General features: G+C 43.9%; 1 protein-coding gene across 2 annotated transcripts in view; it reads right to left on the reverse strand.

Moving 5' to 3' along the window:
* SNTG1 (syntrophin gamma 1) overlaps positions 1–15,599 on the reverse strand; it is a 358,597-nt gene extending 342,998 nt beyond the window's left edge. The window contains exon 1 of one of the 2 annotated variants that reach the window (XM_055800561.1): positions 15,116–15,599. The gene's annotated coding sequence lies outside the window, so the exon portion shown is untranslated. Of the gene's footprint in view, positions 1–15,111 lie in introns of both variants that reach the window. The other variant, XM_055800560.1, reaches the window with a different exon arrangement.
* Between the last annotated feature and the right edge of the window lie 2,163 nt (positions 15,600–17,762).

Here is a 17,762-nt window from a genome sequence, read left to right on the forward strand (position 1 = left end):
AGTAAATCCAGTTCAGAAGTTCCATTTCACTGCTGAGACACTGCTCTGTGCCGTACACTTAACACTGCCAACCTAAGTAGGTTTAAGTTAAAACTTACAGTTTTGAAATGTTCTTAAACTTCAATAACAAAAACTATTAGGCACAGAAAAGTCTGGGATAAAATACCACTAAATTATAGACAAGACAATTTGAAAAAAGTCATAATAGACCGGTTTAACTATCAGTTGTTCACAAAGCCTCTGATCAGCCTACAAAGCCCACCCATTAACCCACCTCCCAGCCCGGGTTCACTGTATTTAAGAGGAGTTCACCACTCCTTTCTTCCAACAGCACGCTCATTTCCTACATTATTTTTGGACTACAAAGTCTGAAGAAGAGAGCACGCAGTATAACAAAAACAATGAGATGTTTTCAAAGGGAGGAGGCAGGTCAGCTTTGCAGCCATCCAGCACTGTTGGACCTGAGTGCTCAGTGCCCTCCCCCTCATGTCTTGAGCCTGAACGGGACTCGGGCAGGAGCCAGTGCAGCACACACCAGGATCCACGTCTTCTTTTTGGATCTCCCCACACTTCACAACTTCACAGTCTGGATTCAAGAGTAAAATGTCTCTTCACTAATTCACTGGGTTGTTTTTTTTTAATTCACTGTTCGTTCAGCCTGATACGTGTCATTTCATTTGATCAAGCTGTTTATGCTTAAGTCCTTTTCCTGTATTTTTAAACTAAGCTCTTGACACTGAGTTTTCTGTTGCTGAACAAATGAAAACCGGTTTAAGTCCAAGGAATCTAACACCAACAATTGCCACAACTGCCAGCAAATACTGCAGACTCATCCATAAACAAAACAGGGATGTTTTATCAAGCTGAAAGTAAACTGCCAGGTAATCTGCCCTTGTCTGGTATGTACTGCCTAAAGGCAGATCTCTGAAAACATTCACATCAAGCATCTGCAATTTCACTGAATAAATGTATCTTAAATAGTTTTAAATTAAATAGTCAAGTGTAGTTATTGAGACAAGAAACACTGTTTTCATGCTTTATGCCAGGATGTTCTAATACACAACAGTACATTAAGCAAATTCTATTATTGGATTAGCAGGACAAAAATGAAAAAAAAAAAAGGGCAAAATTTCAGCTACTCAAAAATTGGGCATTAAGATCTCACTGAATTATATAACACTGTTCATATAAAACTATTCAAAATAAACCACTGAAAAAACCTTGTTTAGCCTTGAAATCAGTTTCAGATGGAAACTATCTGTAAGTATGCTAGTGGAAGGTAAAATGACAACTGAGGCCTTATAAAAGCAGATTTTCAAGTACATCATTTGTACTTTCATATGGGACAGAAAAATATGTATTATGGAAATTTCAAGGGACAGAACTGGCAATTCAGATAGTGGTGGACTGGTGGTAAGAACAAAAACCTCAGTAAGCTGCTAAATACAGCACCTAATGCTCTGATTTACTAAGTGAAACCCTTGAAAATAGAGAGCTTCAGCTTGATGTGAGGGAGGAGGAACCAGCAGAGGCATGTAAAGAGGAGATTTAACAGGCCAGGAAGATGATCCTCACTTGTGATTCTGAATAGATTTCAGGAGAGTACACAGCGTGAGAAAGACGATTTAGTGGTGGACATGGCAGTCCCTCCCAGGTTAACAGTAGGACTTGATGATCTTAAGTCTTTTCTAACCTAAAATGATTCTATGAAAGAGTGTCAAGCCCTGTACAAGCACAGGCTACCGTGTACTTTATGTAGATGTAAAAGAAGCCACAAGAGCATCCAGCCACATAATGTGACCACTGTCATGACCAAAGATGTTTTTATTATAGATTTCCAAATTTCAGGGCTATCAAGACTGGCAAGCATTTACTGTATCATATTTAACACACATATATAGACATTTATCTATTACAAACACATGTATACACACACTTATGTTAGAAACATACGCTGTCAAATGGTAAGTCTGTAAAGGACATAACAAATACCGGGGGGTGGGGGTGAGGGAATCATGTATGTGAATCTCAGACTAGGGACCATCCTCAAAAATATTAGAATGAGCTGCACTCAAATTACCAATTTTGTCAACCCTTCAGGGAAAAGTTATTTGAAAAGCAAAAATTAAACGCTACAGCAATTTAAGAGAAATATATTATCTGTATATGCATACCAGTAACCAGAAATAGAAACAAACGTTACACCTAAAGTTTTACAAATTAGTTGATAACAGCCTTTGTAACTCAAGTCACTTTTACTTCTGGTAGCACCTTGTACCTCAGAGGCAACATCTACGATCACTGCTGTATGCCTGAACAACAAAGAAATGTTCTCCACTTACCATTTCTTCTTTCAATTACATACTTTTATATCATTGTATCAACATGCTTTTATATCATCGTATCATGCCAATATAGGATTATTATGCTGCAGATCTCATGGTTTTGAGCAAGTCAGTCCTAGAACTGTGAATCTCATAAATGACCACAACTAATCACGCGCTCTCCTGTAAGCTACCACCCAAGAAGATAGCCACTAATGCGTGGCCCTCCTGGTGCTGAGTGACTGCAAACACAGGAGTTAAAGGCTTGATGGGCCACAACTAGCAAATTGGGAGACTGGAAGAGACATCGTGTCAGCCATGGTAGTGAGAAGAAACAGCCCAAGCTTTGTGGAACAGAACACTTACCCAAAAATTGGGTTTTGTCACAAGCAACTATCTGCAGCATGTTCACTGACCTGTAGCAGAAATATTATGTCCAATCTTTGTAAAGAAAAAGGGTGCCACTGCAGCAACCTATGATAAGCATCTTCTACCTTCTTTTTAACAGGAGCACTCCAGCAAGGCTCCAGACACCAGGTAGCTACTCACACAGAAGGAACCATCATATACATAAATCATTTCGCACTTTAGAAGCTGCCTTGCATATTTCAGTAAATCAAAGACTTCCCAGACTGATGAAAGCTAAGCTTGCGGTGGAAGATCATCCTCTCCGTGGTCGAGGAAGACAGATCTGATTCAGTCACGCATTGTGCCTGTCATGCTCTTACAAAACACCGGCACCATGCTCAAAGCAAGCACATGCAGGCTGCTAGGGAAATCAGCAGTACAACTGCCATGAGGATCATCCTAAGAACCACTTCTCTATACAGAGAACTACACACAGTGTCTCCATTCCAGAAGCTACAGGACTGAGGATCCTTCCGACTATGAGCAGCAGTACCCTTCACTTCAGATACCTGCTGCATGTAATGCACCACATTATCTTTATAAATAACAACTATATTTATAAATTGCATGTTTATTGATTTTTACTTCCCTTTATTATAGACTTTTAAACATCACTCTGGAGGCTTGACTTGCAGATTCTAGAGGGACCCCCATCCTAAATCAAAGGCTGCATAGGTTGGTGGTTTTGGTATATACAGTTACTCCCAATTCAGAGCATCTTGCATATGCACCCACTATGCTGGATTTGTCTGCATAGTCTAAAACTCTAAAGGGCCACTCTGGCCCCAAACTGCATCCCACATGTGCCCCAGTGTCGTGAAAACAATTGACTTGTGTAAACGACCATAATTTTGATGTTTAGCATTGCTCTGTGGTACTTCAAAGCATATTTTCAGGTTGTTTCTCACAATTTCTAAGTACAAGAGTATATTTCAGATGGATGGTGTTAAAAAACATCTTTCAAGGAAAAGATGTTATTTATGTATTTAAACCTTCCTTTTAAGCTAACAAAAAGCTTTGATGAACAAACATATGTGTGTTTTGGGCAAAACCATAGGTTTTGAGCACACAGCAGGCCAGTTTATACACTCATAAATACAGGTTACTACTACAGATGTGTATTTTTAAAAATAAAGGGCTAGCCTTCCCTGCAGTAGCATCTCCAGCTATTAACATCCCATAAACCTGCAGAAAGTGACATTTAGCTGTAATTGCAAAACTTCAAAGTATTGCATGTTTTTTGTGAGCTTTTGTGCAGAGATTTATTCAGCACCTTAAATGCCTGCAGAGAGAGATTCTATATGTAGGAAGATCTAAAATTCTTGCCATCCAGAAAAGATAATTCTACTGTCATAAAACGAGGAATGTAAGTTAATCTTGTGTATCGCTTTGTAACTGAAGTAATATTGACACTTCATCCATGAAAGCAGCCTCCTCCTCATCTACATTCTCTGAAGAAGAATTAGTATTTAGAAAGCTCACAATCTTAATTTTATACTTTTACAGTTGCCTTTAGAGGTGGTTCCAGCTATTTGTTCCAGCTCTACTTGCTGGAAAGGAAGGTGCCCAGACAATTTTCCTAAGGAAATTAGAATTGTGAAGAGAGGTCCATAACTTGGCTTAGTTTCCACAGACGTCTGAGCACTCTAGAGTCTATTATAAGAACAGGTATGTTAAGAAGCCCAATTTCTCGCAACATTCATCTTGAGCCAGAAATACATGTATATACATACACTGCAGAGCAAAAAGGAAAAGAAATCTTGATGAAGCCACTTTTACATCTCTTCAAACATGAGACAGCCTGAGGATCTCACCAATTTCGATTTTGCTTCTTGTGCACTAAAAGGCCAATCTCAGATCACCAGAAGAACCAGAGCATCTCAACTACATCCCCAAATGGACCTGCAGAAGTCAGTGGTCCATCTAAGGGTGCAACCATGCATGAGGTCCTGCTTTAAATACAGGAAACTTAATGGGACTTTTGGAGAGCAATGACACAGATGCAATCTTTCCCAGACATTTCCCATAGGAACAGGGAACGTGCTTCTGGCAGAACTTTTCTGCATGACTAGCAGGTCCATATTTCAAAGACATAATTCTGAACATTACTGAACAATTACAGTCTTGGGAAGCACAACTTTCCCCTCAAGAACATAAACAGCAGCTCTCTCATTCAACACATTGCTTCTGTCTTTCATGCAGTTCTCTCTCTGCTTTGTCTAGAAATGCAGCTATTCACCTTTTCCTTTTTTCAAAGGTCGTAAATATTCTTTATCTATCACGGCATAAAGAACGCAAAAGCAAACCCACTGTATTTTTCTGCCTTCTTTCAAACAGTCTATTTAGGTGTTCAGAATCCCAGCTACTGGTGATTTCAGGCTTCCAGTCCTGTGGCCATCAAAGAGATGTATAGAAGGCATACTGCTTTATACATATAGTGGTCAGTACTACCATGCAGTAACTATGTCATTTTTATGTCATTCTATGCTCCTGAGAGTAAAAGGTAGAAAAAAAAAAAAAAACCCAGAGTGAAAACAGCAGAGTTCCCTATCAGTATCCTTGAATACCTACTATCATTCTCTCTAACGAACAGCTGCTGTGTATGAACATTATATCTGCATCTTTTAACACTTAAAGAGTTTGTCATTCTATCTGCTGAATGGTCATTACTAATGCTCTTCATAAACCACTGTATGCCATTACAAGGTTCTGCTCTACTTCATAAACATTTCACTGACATAAGAAAAGCTTTATTGAAACTAATTCCTTTAAAAAAGATGGAAAATATACTTACAGGTTTCTTTACAGTTTCACTATTGAGATTCAAAGAATACCTCCTGGCTCTGCCATGGTATGCACAGCTAGGGTGAGGAATTGCTGTTAAAGGTGCTGTCTCTCTCTGCACAAAGAAGTATGTTGTCTAAGGTCAGCAGCTGAACTGCATCTTCTCCTACGAAAGCACATATAGGTATGTTCACCTGCACATGCAGGTTCCTGACTGTGATTGTTTGTGACAAGTTATTGTAACTTACCCTTTCAGTACTAGAGAGCACACTAAGTCTGTACATATTTCTCACGCAGTACTTCAGATCAGGTCTTAATCTCTCCCTGCTGCTACCCAGTAGAAAACTTAGGTGATTCTTCTCTGATACAGTTTTTTAGAATAGGCAGGCATCTCATTTCTTCATAATGTTTAAGAATATAAACATCTCCTGAAACTGAACACAGAATAAAACCATCAAAAGGCATTCGTGTTTGCATCAACTGTAGCAAACACGCTTGTAAGAAAAGTTTGTTAGAAAATCACGTAAGGTGATGAAGCAGGTGCCATATTATGAGGACTGCCTCCTGCAAAAGTGTTGGTCTGTATTGACCGGAGAAAAACTTTTCTCCTAAAACACAGAATCATGCAATCCTGAACATCACTGGGTGTCAGGAGCTTAGCAGGAAGCTGTACAAGCCTGCAAATTCCTTAAATCTGTTCTCCTAGCTTTACAGGAGCTTGTCCAGATCCCCCTGATTCACTACCTACACAAAAACAGGCTGTCTTGAATCTACTGGTTTCGCAGGACTAAGAACAAGAGCTAACAAAAAATGCCGCAAGAGTCCTTCTCCACTGTTCCAATACTGACATCCCATACTTTCTTCCAAACATTTCAGCTGCGAAGTCTGGAGGCTGAGGGGAGAGATTCAGGTCCCTTGCCTGATGACCCTCTCAGAACTGGACGGGTTCCCCCAGTGCTGGCCATTCAATCACACTGGATGGGAGTCTTCATTTTAACAAAGCATTTGTTCAAGGATCAAACCTCTGATATTTAAAACACTTTGTTTTACCATCACCCCCAAACTTGCTTTACCTGTCTAACAAGAATTTGAGGAATACCTCTCTCTCCCTGTATAACACACTTTTTCCTTAACCAGAGATATCAACCAATCCACATGTTAGTATCATTCCTTCTTTGCAGAACTCCCCATCTTACTTATGGTAAAAAGCAGTAGTCATACAGCAGTTACGTTAAGATCATGATCTCTGGCACATTATCAGCTTTTTTAGAGAAAATATTCAGTTAAGTGTGAATCTCATTAAATTCAACAAGGCCAAGTGCAAGGGCCTACACGTGGGTCAGGGCAATCCCAAACTTGAATACAGGCTAGACAATGACTGGATTCAGAGCAGCCCTGCAGAGAAGGACTTGGGGATACTGATGGATGAAAAACTGAATATGAGTCAGCAATGTATGCTCACAACTCAGAAAGCCAACCATATCCTGGGTTGCATCAAAACAAGCACGACCAGCAGGTAAAAGGAGGTGATTCTCCCCCTCTACTCAGCTCTCATGAGACCTCACCTGGGATACTGTCTCCAGCTCTGGAGTCCTCAGTACAAGAAACACATGGACCTGTTGAAGCGGGTCCAGAGGAGGGCCACAAGAATGATCAGGGGGCTGGAGCACCTCCTCTGTGAGGACAGGCTGAAAGAGTTGGGGTTGTTTAACCTAGAGGAGAGAAGGCTCCAGCGACACCTTATAGTGATCTTCCAGTACCTAAAGGGGGCCTACAGGAAAGATGGGGAAGGAGTCTTTATCAGGGAGTGTAGTGATAGGACAAGGGGTAATGGTTTTACACTGAAAGAGAGTAGATGTATGTTAGATACCCAGGAAAATAATCTTTACTGTGAGGGTGGTGAGGCGCTGGAACAGGTTTCCCAGAGAAGCTGTGGATGCCCCATCCCTGGAAGTGTTCAAGGCCAGGCTGGATGGGGCTTTGAGCAACCTGGTCTAGTGGAAGGTGTCCCTGCCGTGGCAAGGGGGAAGGGTGGGGGGGGGTGGGGGTGGGTTTGGAACTAGATGGTCTTTAATGTCCCTTCCAACCCAAACTATTCTATGGTTCTGTGATTCCATGGCAGGGTAACTGATTGGACCAAGCAGGCTTTCTGCTCCCCAAACATGACTCAATTAGGTCTACAGTGTAATAGTCTATGCCCTAAATATAATTCTCTACATAGTCGAAGTATATCCTCAATCCTTTATTTCCTTGAAGAAAACAGTAACATTGTATCACACCAAATTATCACTTTTAGGCAAAAATGAGCTAGTTCAGGACTGAAATCTGAAAATATAACTAGAAGTAATAATATCTAAGTAATCTTGTCCAACACTGGAAAAAAAAGGGTGCATATATAATGTATGAACTTAACAAAAAAGGTCCAATTAATTTCAGTAGATGCTGAATGATGATCTGGTAATTTGCCAGGGAACTGGTCCTCAAATATTTTCTTTTTCCATTTTCCAAAATGCTTTCTCACAAAAAAGCATGTTTTTTCTGTAGTTTGGCAACTGTAGCTAATATATAATAGCAAAGAGTTAACTAAACGTAAAAATCAAGTCTGATTTCAAAAAGGGAAAGTCATGGACTCAGTCCTGTAAGCACAGAGTATATAATGAATAATATACTAATCTCAATAAAGAGCTGACTATAGACACACAGAAGCAGAGCACAGAAAACTACAGCATTTCAGACTTGAGAAAGCAATCAATTGGATTCAAATGTACTACATGTGGAAAACTATACTTGAGAATAACCTTGAGATTTTTCATTTCAGTAAGAAGTACTGTAATATCATGAAGAAGTTAAAAAAGAGACAATGAGGCACATGAAAAGGCCTGTTGTGCAGATGCATAGCGATAAATGGCAATATCAAATAACTGTTAATGACTGGATTTCTCTATTAATCAGTGAATGCAATGAATACTTATATAGTCCATCTGAAAATAGGAAGATTTTGGTGGGTTTTTTTAAATAACAAGAAAACGTTGCAATGATAAATAGCATTGAGAACATGGATAATAATACAACAGAAAGAATGTATAATCATTGATCAGTAAGATCAGCTCCTTCTTAGTAGATTAAATAGGTTATTAAATGTAGTGAAAAAGAAAACTGCTGTATATAACTGATTAATAAACTGAACTTTAAGTAATTTTAATTAAGACATCCCAAGAAAACAGCTCAGACAACCTCACAACTGCATAAAACAGTTGTGAAAAGAAGCATATGATGAAACATTATTACAGAGCTTAAAAATTAACTAGCTGAAAAGTGTAATGACATGGTGTAGAAAGAAATTCTCCATTTGTACATTCAATTTTCCAGGGTGGTCCTTCCTAATCTCATCAAGCTAAAGAAAAGCCAGAGGTGATCATCATCAGATGCTGTCATGATTTCTATATATTTTGCTTGGAAATATCTAGCACAATTACAGCAGGCTTCCTCCAGTAAAATTTCTTCACAAATGTCACTGTATCTGACAGAGAAGTTACTTCAGCTGAAAAAGCAACAGAATAGTTATTTTTGCACTCTACGTTAAAAGAGTTGCTTAGTTTGCGGACAGGGAGCCCTGCCCATAAGTGCACCCCTGGCAGAGGCCAGTCATGCTCCATTCATAACGTGTTAACCGCTCCTCAGAATGGTAACCCCGCTTTGCTTTCACATCCATCCCTCCATGTTATTAAAGCCTAACGCTGATTTTGAAAAGACTACTTTTTATTATATATTATGTTCTGTGTTCATAAAGTTATTTCATAAAAAAGCAAACCACATAACCCACAGAATGAGAATGAAAGCACTCCAAATGTTAAATCCCACAGAGACACAGACAATCTGATGCTGATTTTTACTCAAAACCTGTCTTCTTCAGTGAAGAGCTGAACACAAGCATCAGTGTTGTTTTCTTGCACGACAACAACTGCTCTGCATGTACCAAACCCTTATATTGCCACAAAAATGTTTTTCATTAAATAACTGACTAAAACAGTTGTGTGAGGAAGTGTTTGTGAATTCTGTTGCATCCAGGCACATACAGCTGTGATACCAACCAGAAATGGATACAGGCAGACAGCTGTGTGTGATGAAACCTAGAGCTGCAAGACAACTGTAGAGCTGATGATTTTCCCCTCCTTTTTCACTTGAAAAAATCTTATTAGCACAGATTAATTCTCAAAAGCTGATTATAATATATATAAAATTACAGGAGAGAGAGCAGAGAGTTCTTTTACAAGCCTAATTCTAATGGCTTTACTTCTATAGGGGTCACAAGCAAGCCAAAGAAAATCAATGTCCATTTGTGTTGCAGAAGCTGAAACATACAGTTCATTCTTCACAACTGTAAAAATAGTCAATCAAAATACTTTGCTATGTAGAGCGACTAGAAAAAGCTGTCTCACATAATTTTTCTGAATGAAGATATATTTAGAAACAGTAAAGCATTTCATAAAAAGAATTGCTGAAACAATCCTGTAATTAAGAATCAATGCTTTACAGTAAGGCAAATATTAACAACTATATTATCTATGAATATAACATTTTGAAAATATTTCCAAGGTCTTAGAATATACCTGTTGAAATCATTGACATTCTTTACACTAAACTAAATAAAAATAGCAAAACTGTCTTTACACTAAGAAAGTCAGACGGTAGGATTACTATCACTTGTCAGACTGTCATCTATACAGGACGATTTCAAATTCCCTTTAGTTTCTGACAGAAAGGTGTGGGGGGGGGGAGAATGTCATCAATAGCACTCCCATTCTTACTTCTTTATGGATAGCCGTATTCTTTTAAATAAATATAATACAACAGGTGGAGGGAAAAATGTATTTTGTTTTATTCTAACTGCCTTTTCTCACAGTTAAATATAAATCAATATAAATAATTTGACAAAAGCAATACAAACTTTACTTAAAAAGTTACTTAACGTCTTCAACAAGAAATGCAGTACACTGTCCAGTATTTGGAAAAAAAAAACATTGAGGATGAACAAAAAATACAATAAACCCAAACTTTAGAGCAATGCCATGAATAAACTGTTCCTCCTCTGACAACGTTATCTCAGAGGCTCTAAGCAAGGAACACTTCAGAAGTGCTTGACGCCATCAGCTTTAAAAGCACACGTTTGAACCAAAATCTCACCAGACCAGGGAAGGAACACCCAAATCTAACAGCAAGTAACAAATACTACATAGGAAAAAAATGAAAAATCCAACACTCTTGAGATGAGATCTAAATGATAATTCTTTGCAGAATAATCCATTGAGCCAACAATTGCACTCACGGCACCTCTGCAGCCATGAATTCTTTCACAGACTCAGTACCAGTGCCAGTATTAAAGCAGTGAAACATCAGTGCCTTTAGCTCAACCACATCTCACACAGGAATTTCAATGGCTGTTGAAAAGCACCCTGCGAGCAGCAGTGTGGGACTTTTGCTCTACTCCAGGGCTTGTTCCACTCCAGGAACATTTACTTCCACCCTCGGGGCAAGACTGTGTTCAGCCCTGTTCAGTTCCTGGCATCCATCCACATCTTACTATTAAAGTCATTCTGAATACCTGAGTGGCAGCACAAACCTTCTCCAGCAGTATCATCTGTCCATGTTTTGGCCTTGCATGAAAACCCCAACTCCATCTTTTAGAACAATTACACATATTTAACTCCAAGCTACTGTTACTCTCACATCAGTATCACAGTGAAGAACTTCTGTCCAAGACTACCCAAAATAAACTGGAGAAGAAGTAATTAAATTAATCTCATCCCAAGCACTCTTCTTGATGAGTTTCCCTCTACTCATTACTTTAATAAATTGAAGAGAACAAGTCCCCAGAAAGCAACCCAGCCCTTGGCCCCTGCACCACCAGACTCATCACACAACTGAGCGTTCCACCTCTTTTGGCCGACTCAAGCTAATTACTGAAGCTAAGGCCCAGAGTCCCAAACGACAGTGACAGCCACATTTGAAGTGCGCAGTGGAAAAAAGCTTTGTTTCCATATCACGTAGCTCAGCTTCTTCATAAGGAGTAGAAACATCACCTACTAACTCAGTCTCTCAAGATGGGCAATAATATCTGCCTTAGATAATTAAATATATCCGTGAATTTCACTGGCTGTCTCTCCACTGCATTTCCTGGTGTTGACCAGAGCTATATCTTTCAAGCGTGATCTGTTTTGTGGCGGGGTTTAGTGGTTTGGGGGGGGGTTGGTTGTTTGGTTTTTTTTTTTCCTAACGAGTGCTTTCTCACCTTCCTGTGATCTGCAACATGAATGCAGAAAATTTAGGCTGGCCACAACAACAGTAAGCCTTTCTGGCTCTTCCACTTCTGGTAGGTAAAACTCAGGGCAAATACAGAAGGTCAACTGTGTAATCATGCTGAGCCAATGTCACAGCATATTGCCAGAGGTAAATGTTGATGCAGCAGACCCAAATTGAAATTCAACCCACCCACATTCAGTCCTATCCCCAGAAACCTGAACTGAAAGCACAGCCATGAGAAGAGCCAAGAAAGACTACACATTAAATCCACTTGACATTTCCTATCATTCACTGCAATTCCTTACCTTTTTAACAATGCATGAAAGCAGACCTAGCAATGACTAGCACTTAGAAATACTGACAGTATCACAGTTTTCCTAGTAGCTCAGGCACAAGGACCACTAAATTACAAGCATGAAGAAATGGTACTTACCTGAGCACTTGAGAGGGAAGAACTGAGGGCTGACTACAGGGTCTTGTTTGTTTCTTTGTTTGGTTGTCTTAATATCAGTTTAGGAAAACCCAACTCAATTGTGTTGGACTGACTAGAAAAACCATGCTTAACTGCTGATATGTTTAATTTTGCTTACAGGTCTTTCTGTCAGTTCATTAAAGTTATGCCTGACAAGCCAAACAGCATGTCTGAGCAAACATGAAAAGTAATCTCTGAGCTTGCCCTGAAGTTTCTGACTCAAGTCAAAATCTTCTCTATTAAAGAGATTTGCATAGTATTAAAATAAAAATGCATACTATAAAGTTGAATATACTGTACTTTGGAAATCTCCAATTCAAAAGATACAGGCAATCAGGGATACAGAACATTAAGAAGGATACCAGAGTAGCCTTACTGTATGACGGCCACTCCTGAATTTTTAAATTTAAGAACTACACACATTTTAAACTGAAATATAAATACACAGAAAGCCTTTCTGACAAGTACCAAGTAAAATATAAAGAAAATATATGAAGATAAAGGGTCTTGATTAATATCTTAAAAGTCATTGTTTATAATTATATCCTTAAACACCTCAGGTCTTACCTCCCCCTTTCTTTTCAAGCTTCTAACAGGAGAAAGAGAAAAAAAAGTGTTTCCTCTTTTCTATCAGACCGCGTGAAAAATCGGTTCTTTGGCCACGTAACAGAGTGAAAACCTGGCTGTAAGTGAAAGTCTAGAGCACCATGTTCTTTAATTCAGTGATGGGGACCTTCATTAGATTATCTCATAGCTAGGGGACAAGACACTGCAAAAGCCAAATGATACATCATTAAATTATGTTTTCTTCCTCTCCAGGCAAAGAGCGAGTATAGCATTAGATTAGTTTGCAAGACTAAAAAGAAAGGGAAGAAAAGGGCTCTGTAACACGTATCAGAAGTGACAAAGCTAATACAATTTTTAAAACCCATTTATTTATATTATCAGGTATAAGCAGTTATTTATGCTAATTGTGGAACCTTGGATGTAATATATAGCCCAAAAGAATTCCCGATCAGTGCATGCTTCAGTGTTTTATGATCTCCGTTGCACATGCCTAGTGAAAGCCTGCCACTCTGCAACAGAGGAAGGAATTACTACAGTAAAACCACAGTCAGACTTTGCTAAAAACTGTCCTTTTTTGATATGACACAGAAGCAGCTGAGTGTTTTAAGTAATGGATAGGTTTGGGTCCCACAGTCTAGTAACAGTTATTCTAACTGTCTTTCACAGTATCTTCAGGGAGTCAGAAATATGAACCACAGGAACACTCCCCATAAACTGCACTGAAACAAATGACACTCCCCTCAGCCAGTTACCCACAGTGATCTCTATCCACCATTATGGGAAAGGCTAGGCTTACTTTATCTTTCTGCTATAAACTTGAGTTAGTTACATGTTCACCACACTGACATCCCAACATCTTTTGATCTTATTATGTCATTATTGCCCCTATGCAAAAATGTGTATTTCAGTGCATAAAAAATATCCCTTGCTACTGACAAATCAAAGTATATTAACCCGGGGAGCTGAGACCGCCACGCACACCCAAACACCCCTTTCGTGACAGATCTCTGTCATCAGAAAACGAAATATCCAAAACTCAATAAACATTTCACACACAGTGACACTTCTGCAGGAGCATATGCCTCCCAACACTGCAACTTCCAGCACCATTAGCAAGTTACTTCCCCAACTTATTTCCTACACACATACCATGCCCAGTGCCTCTGCTGAAACTACCACGTTCACTGGAACTGGCTGAGCTCTTAGTGAAATGTCAGAGCTTGGTTATAAATCTGTGTAAATGCTTTTATTCTGCGCTGCTTTCATGTTAGAACAGAATGCACATCAAGGTCACTGTAAAAGATTGTCGTTTTCAGGCTCATACAGAGCACACCAAGGAAATCAATAAAAGCAAACTTAATTAACTGTCTGAAGTTCTGTCTTCTCTCAAACCTGCCCAGAATTTACATCTCTATCCCCTGAGTTTCAGAGACGGGTGTTTCATAGATATGGGAAGGCTTCTTGGCTAACACGCTATCAGCACTGAAAGGTGAACTGGAGAATTCATTCTTTGCGGTGTGACAGGTCTGATCCGAGCTCTCTGAGTTTTTAGCAAGAGATTACAGCCCCATGGGCCTCCTCCTTTGAAGCAGAGTTCCTCCGAGAGCAGAATTAGTCCCCTGCCTACAACCTGTACTCCACAGACTGAAGTAAATCACAGTCAACTTTTTGTTGCATTGCAATGTCAAGTACAGTCATAAATATCCACAGGCTAAAAAGTAAGCAAAACAAACAAGGCTGGGCAAACCATATCGTCACGGCAAAAGCACCTCAAAGAAACTCACCAGGTAGGGCACAAGAAAGTTAAAGGCACAAACGTAAACTCTGGGTTCACTACCTTAATCCAAAAGGGGGTCTCAAAGGTTAACACGCACCCTGCCTCTCTCCTACAAGAAGCGCAGATGGACAGCAATTAAGACTCCTGCAATTTAGTTACAGCTCAGCACAAAGGAGAAGGCATTTTATCCTAACGCTGTAGGAAGGCACCATCTCTCACCGCGGACGAAGAGCGAGCAGCGGGACGCCGCGCTCCCCCCCGGCTGGGCGCCGCGTCCCCGCGGCCGGCTCGGGCAGAGTTGGAGCGGGGCGCCCTGCAGCCCCCGCCACCAGCCCCCGCACCTCTGCGCCTGAAAACGGCCGCTGGCGCCGCCGACCATCCTCCCTCCAAACCGGGAGCGGGCGACCAACAGCTGCACAAAATAAAAGTCACTCGAGCCGAAGGTAACGCAGCGAAGAGGGCGGCAGAGGAGCACTTACTTGCCTGTACACCGCCGCCGGACGACCTCCTCCCAGCCGGTGAGACGCTGTGCCGCCCGTCCTCCTCGGACCGCTATTTCCAAAATACTTCCACAGGGCGCCGGCACATCTCCGGGCTCAGCCGGAACGCGCAGGGAGCCCGGCCGCCGCACCCCCCAGCCCGGTGCCCATGGTGCCAGCCACAGCCCCGGCCACTGGCGCCACTTCCCGCCGGCGCTGCCTCGGGGGCTGCCCGCCGGCTAACACGGCATCGCACCCAGCCGCCGCCACCGGCTCAAACTCCGCCGCCGCGCCGAGGGGGAGCGTGGGGCTCCCCGCGCCCTTCCTGGAGACGGAGCGGGGGCGCCGGGCGGGGGCGTGCGGGCAGGCAGCGCCGCCCCTCCGCGGCGCCGAGCGGCCAGGCGAGGCGAGAGGAGGCGAGGCGAGGCGAGGCGGCGCGCCACCGCGGCCGCAGCCAGCCGCGGCGATGCCCGCCCCGCCCGGGACCCCCGCCCGCCCCCCCCGCCGCTCCCGGGGCGCTCCGTAACACCGCCCCGCTGCCGGCGCCAGGAGATCCGGTGACGCGCAGCCCTCCCCCCGGGCCGGCCCCCGCGGCGGAGCGGTGTGAGCGGGCGGCGCCGCGGCGCGCCGGGGGACGCCTGACGCGGGCAGCGGGAGCCTCGGCGGGGCCCGCCGGGGGAGCGGGGCCCTTGCACCGCGCCCGGCCGCCGGCGACCCCCGGCGGGCGGGGGCAGCGCGCCTCCGGCCTCGGCGCTGCTGGAGGCGCTGGAGCTGGCGGCCCGCCGGGGGGCGGCGGTGTGCCCCCAGGCCGCGCAGGGGCGCGCTCGCCCGGAGCTCGCGGAGCTCTCCCCGGTCCTGAGGAGCCGCGGTGCCGGCTGCACCCCGCGCCCAGGCGGGAAAGTTGTCAGCCCCCTCCCGCCTCAGGGAGCCTCCGCTCCTGCTCAGCTTCCCCGGCTGACGTTCCTCCTGGCTGCGTGCCTGGGTCCGGCTGGCCGCTCGCCAGGGAGGGCACACATCGCCCCGCGCTGGGAAGGCATTCGGTGCCGGTTTTGCCGCTGGGCCAGGCGGGCTTGGCGCGGCAGGGGCGCTGCCGGTGCGGGCGCGACCTGCTCCCCGCCGCCTCCCAGCCGCCAGATCGGGCCACGGCTCCGCGGCCCCTGCCCCGCACCGCAGCACAGGGAGCCCCGCTCTCCCCAGCTGCCTCGGACAAGGCGGGGGCACAAAGGCAGCAGAGGGGTCTGTGGGGTGTCCCCCCCGCCTCCCTAAAGCCCTGCGGGGGCCTCCCCCACCCCCGCACGCCCGGGCCTCTCGCAGCAGCACACGGCGCCCCGCTGGAGACCACCCCGCAAGCATCGCCCTCCCCGTCGGGCTGCGCTGAAATGATAGAGGTTAACTAGCAGGTCGGAGAGACATACACGCACGCCCGTATATGTAGCACACATACATATATGTATGCACACACCGCATACGCGCAAGCCGGGACCGCCAGGCACCCGCCCGCCTCCGCGAAGGCTGCGGGGGCGGAGGAGAATTAACGCGGGGGGAAAGGAGAAAGAGGAGCCCGGGGCAGCCGCCCGCGGAGCCGCCGCACACGGAGCCGCCCCTCGGCAGCGCGCCCCTGCTCGCGGGCTGCGGGGAGCAGCCGTTCCCGCGGCGGGGCCGGAGGCGGACGGGCCCGCAGCGGGTGCGGAGCGGCCTCGCTGCCACCCGCCAGCGCGGGCAGGGGAGTCCCGCTGCAGCTCGGTGCGGGGCCGACCCGTCGGGGTGCTCTGCTAGACTGGGGGGGGGCAGGGGGACCGGCCGTGGCCTCGTCCGCATCCGCTGGGGCCCGCTTTAGCTCTTGGCAGTGTTTTCCTGTAGTCAGGCGGAGGATGGTCAAAATTAAAAGGCCAGTAAAAGGAGACTGGGGTTTGCTTTTCTGTAGCTCCTCTGCCAGCCCTTTTTCTCTCAACTCATTTAGGCTTCTTGGAATTAAAAGTAATCTTCCTACGCATTTTAGAGTTAAAGGGTCCTCTTCCACCAAGCTGCTGCAAACCTAAGCCATTAAGGGGGAGAAGGATTTAAAAAGGCGGCTTTGTGAAAACTAAATGCAGGGACAATGGAATTGCTCTGAAGGGTATAGTTAATCGTTGAGTTGATAAATGCATGAGAACATGCGGTGATAGGTTTCGTGCCTAATTGAACATATTTGTACTTCAGTTCTCATTGAGAGATACAGATCCTTATCTTCCCCCTGTGTCTTAATACTGATTGATGTTAACAGAGTTCTTGATAGCTACCAGCTAGCCAAGTTATCTGCCCTGTTGTGGTTCTGCTGAAAGATTGAGTGGTTTGAATGGACAGTTCTCCTGACAAAATTGAAAAAATAAATGATTACAACTATACCTATATTAGGACTAGGATGATTGAAATACATGTCTGACAAGTGAAATGAGTGAAACGTAATGAACCAAAAACTCTACAAAGTCAAACACAGAAGTGGAACTGTAACCCTACTTGTTCATGCCCTGCTGAGAAAGCCGACGCTCAACCCTTGAGAGCAATTTTTAAACGAATTGGAAACAGATAATATTTTACATTCTTTTAACTACCTTAACTACCTACCCAGTCCCGCACTCAAATTCTAACAGGGACAACCTCCCATTTTCATT

This window comes from Falco peregrinus, chromosome 3 (genome assembly GCF_023634155.1).
Source record: "Falco peregrinus isolate bFalPer1 chromosome 3, bFalPer1.pri, whole genome shotgun sequence".
NCBI lineage: Eukaryota > Metazoa > Chordata > Aves > Falconiformes > Falconidae > Falco > Falco peregrinus.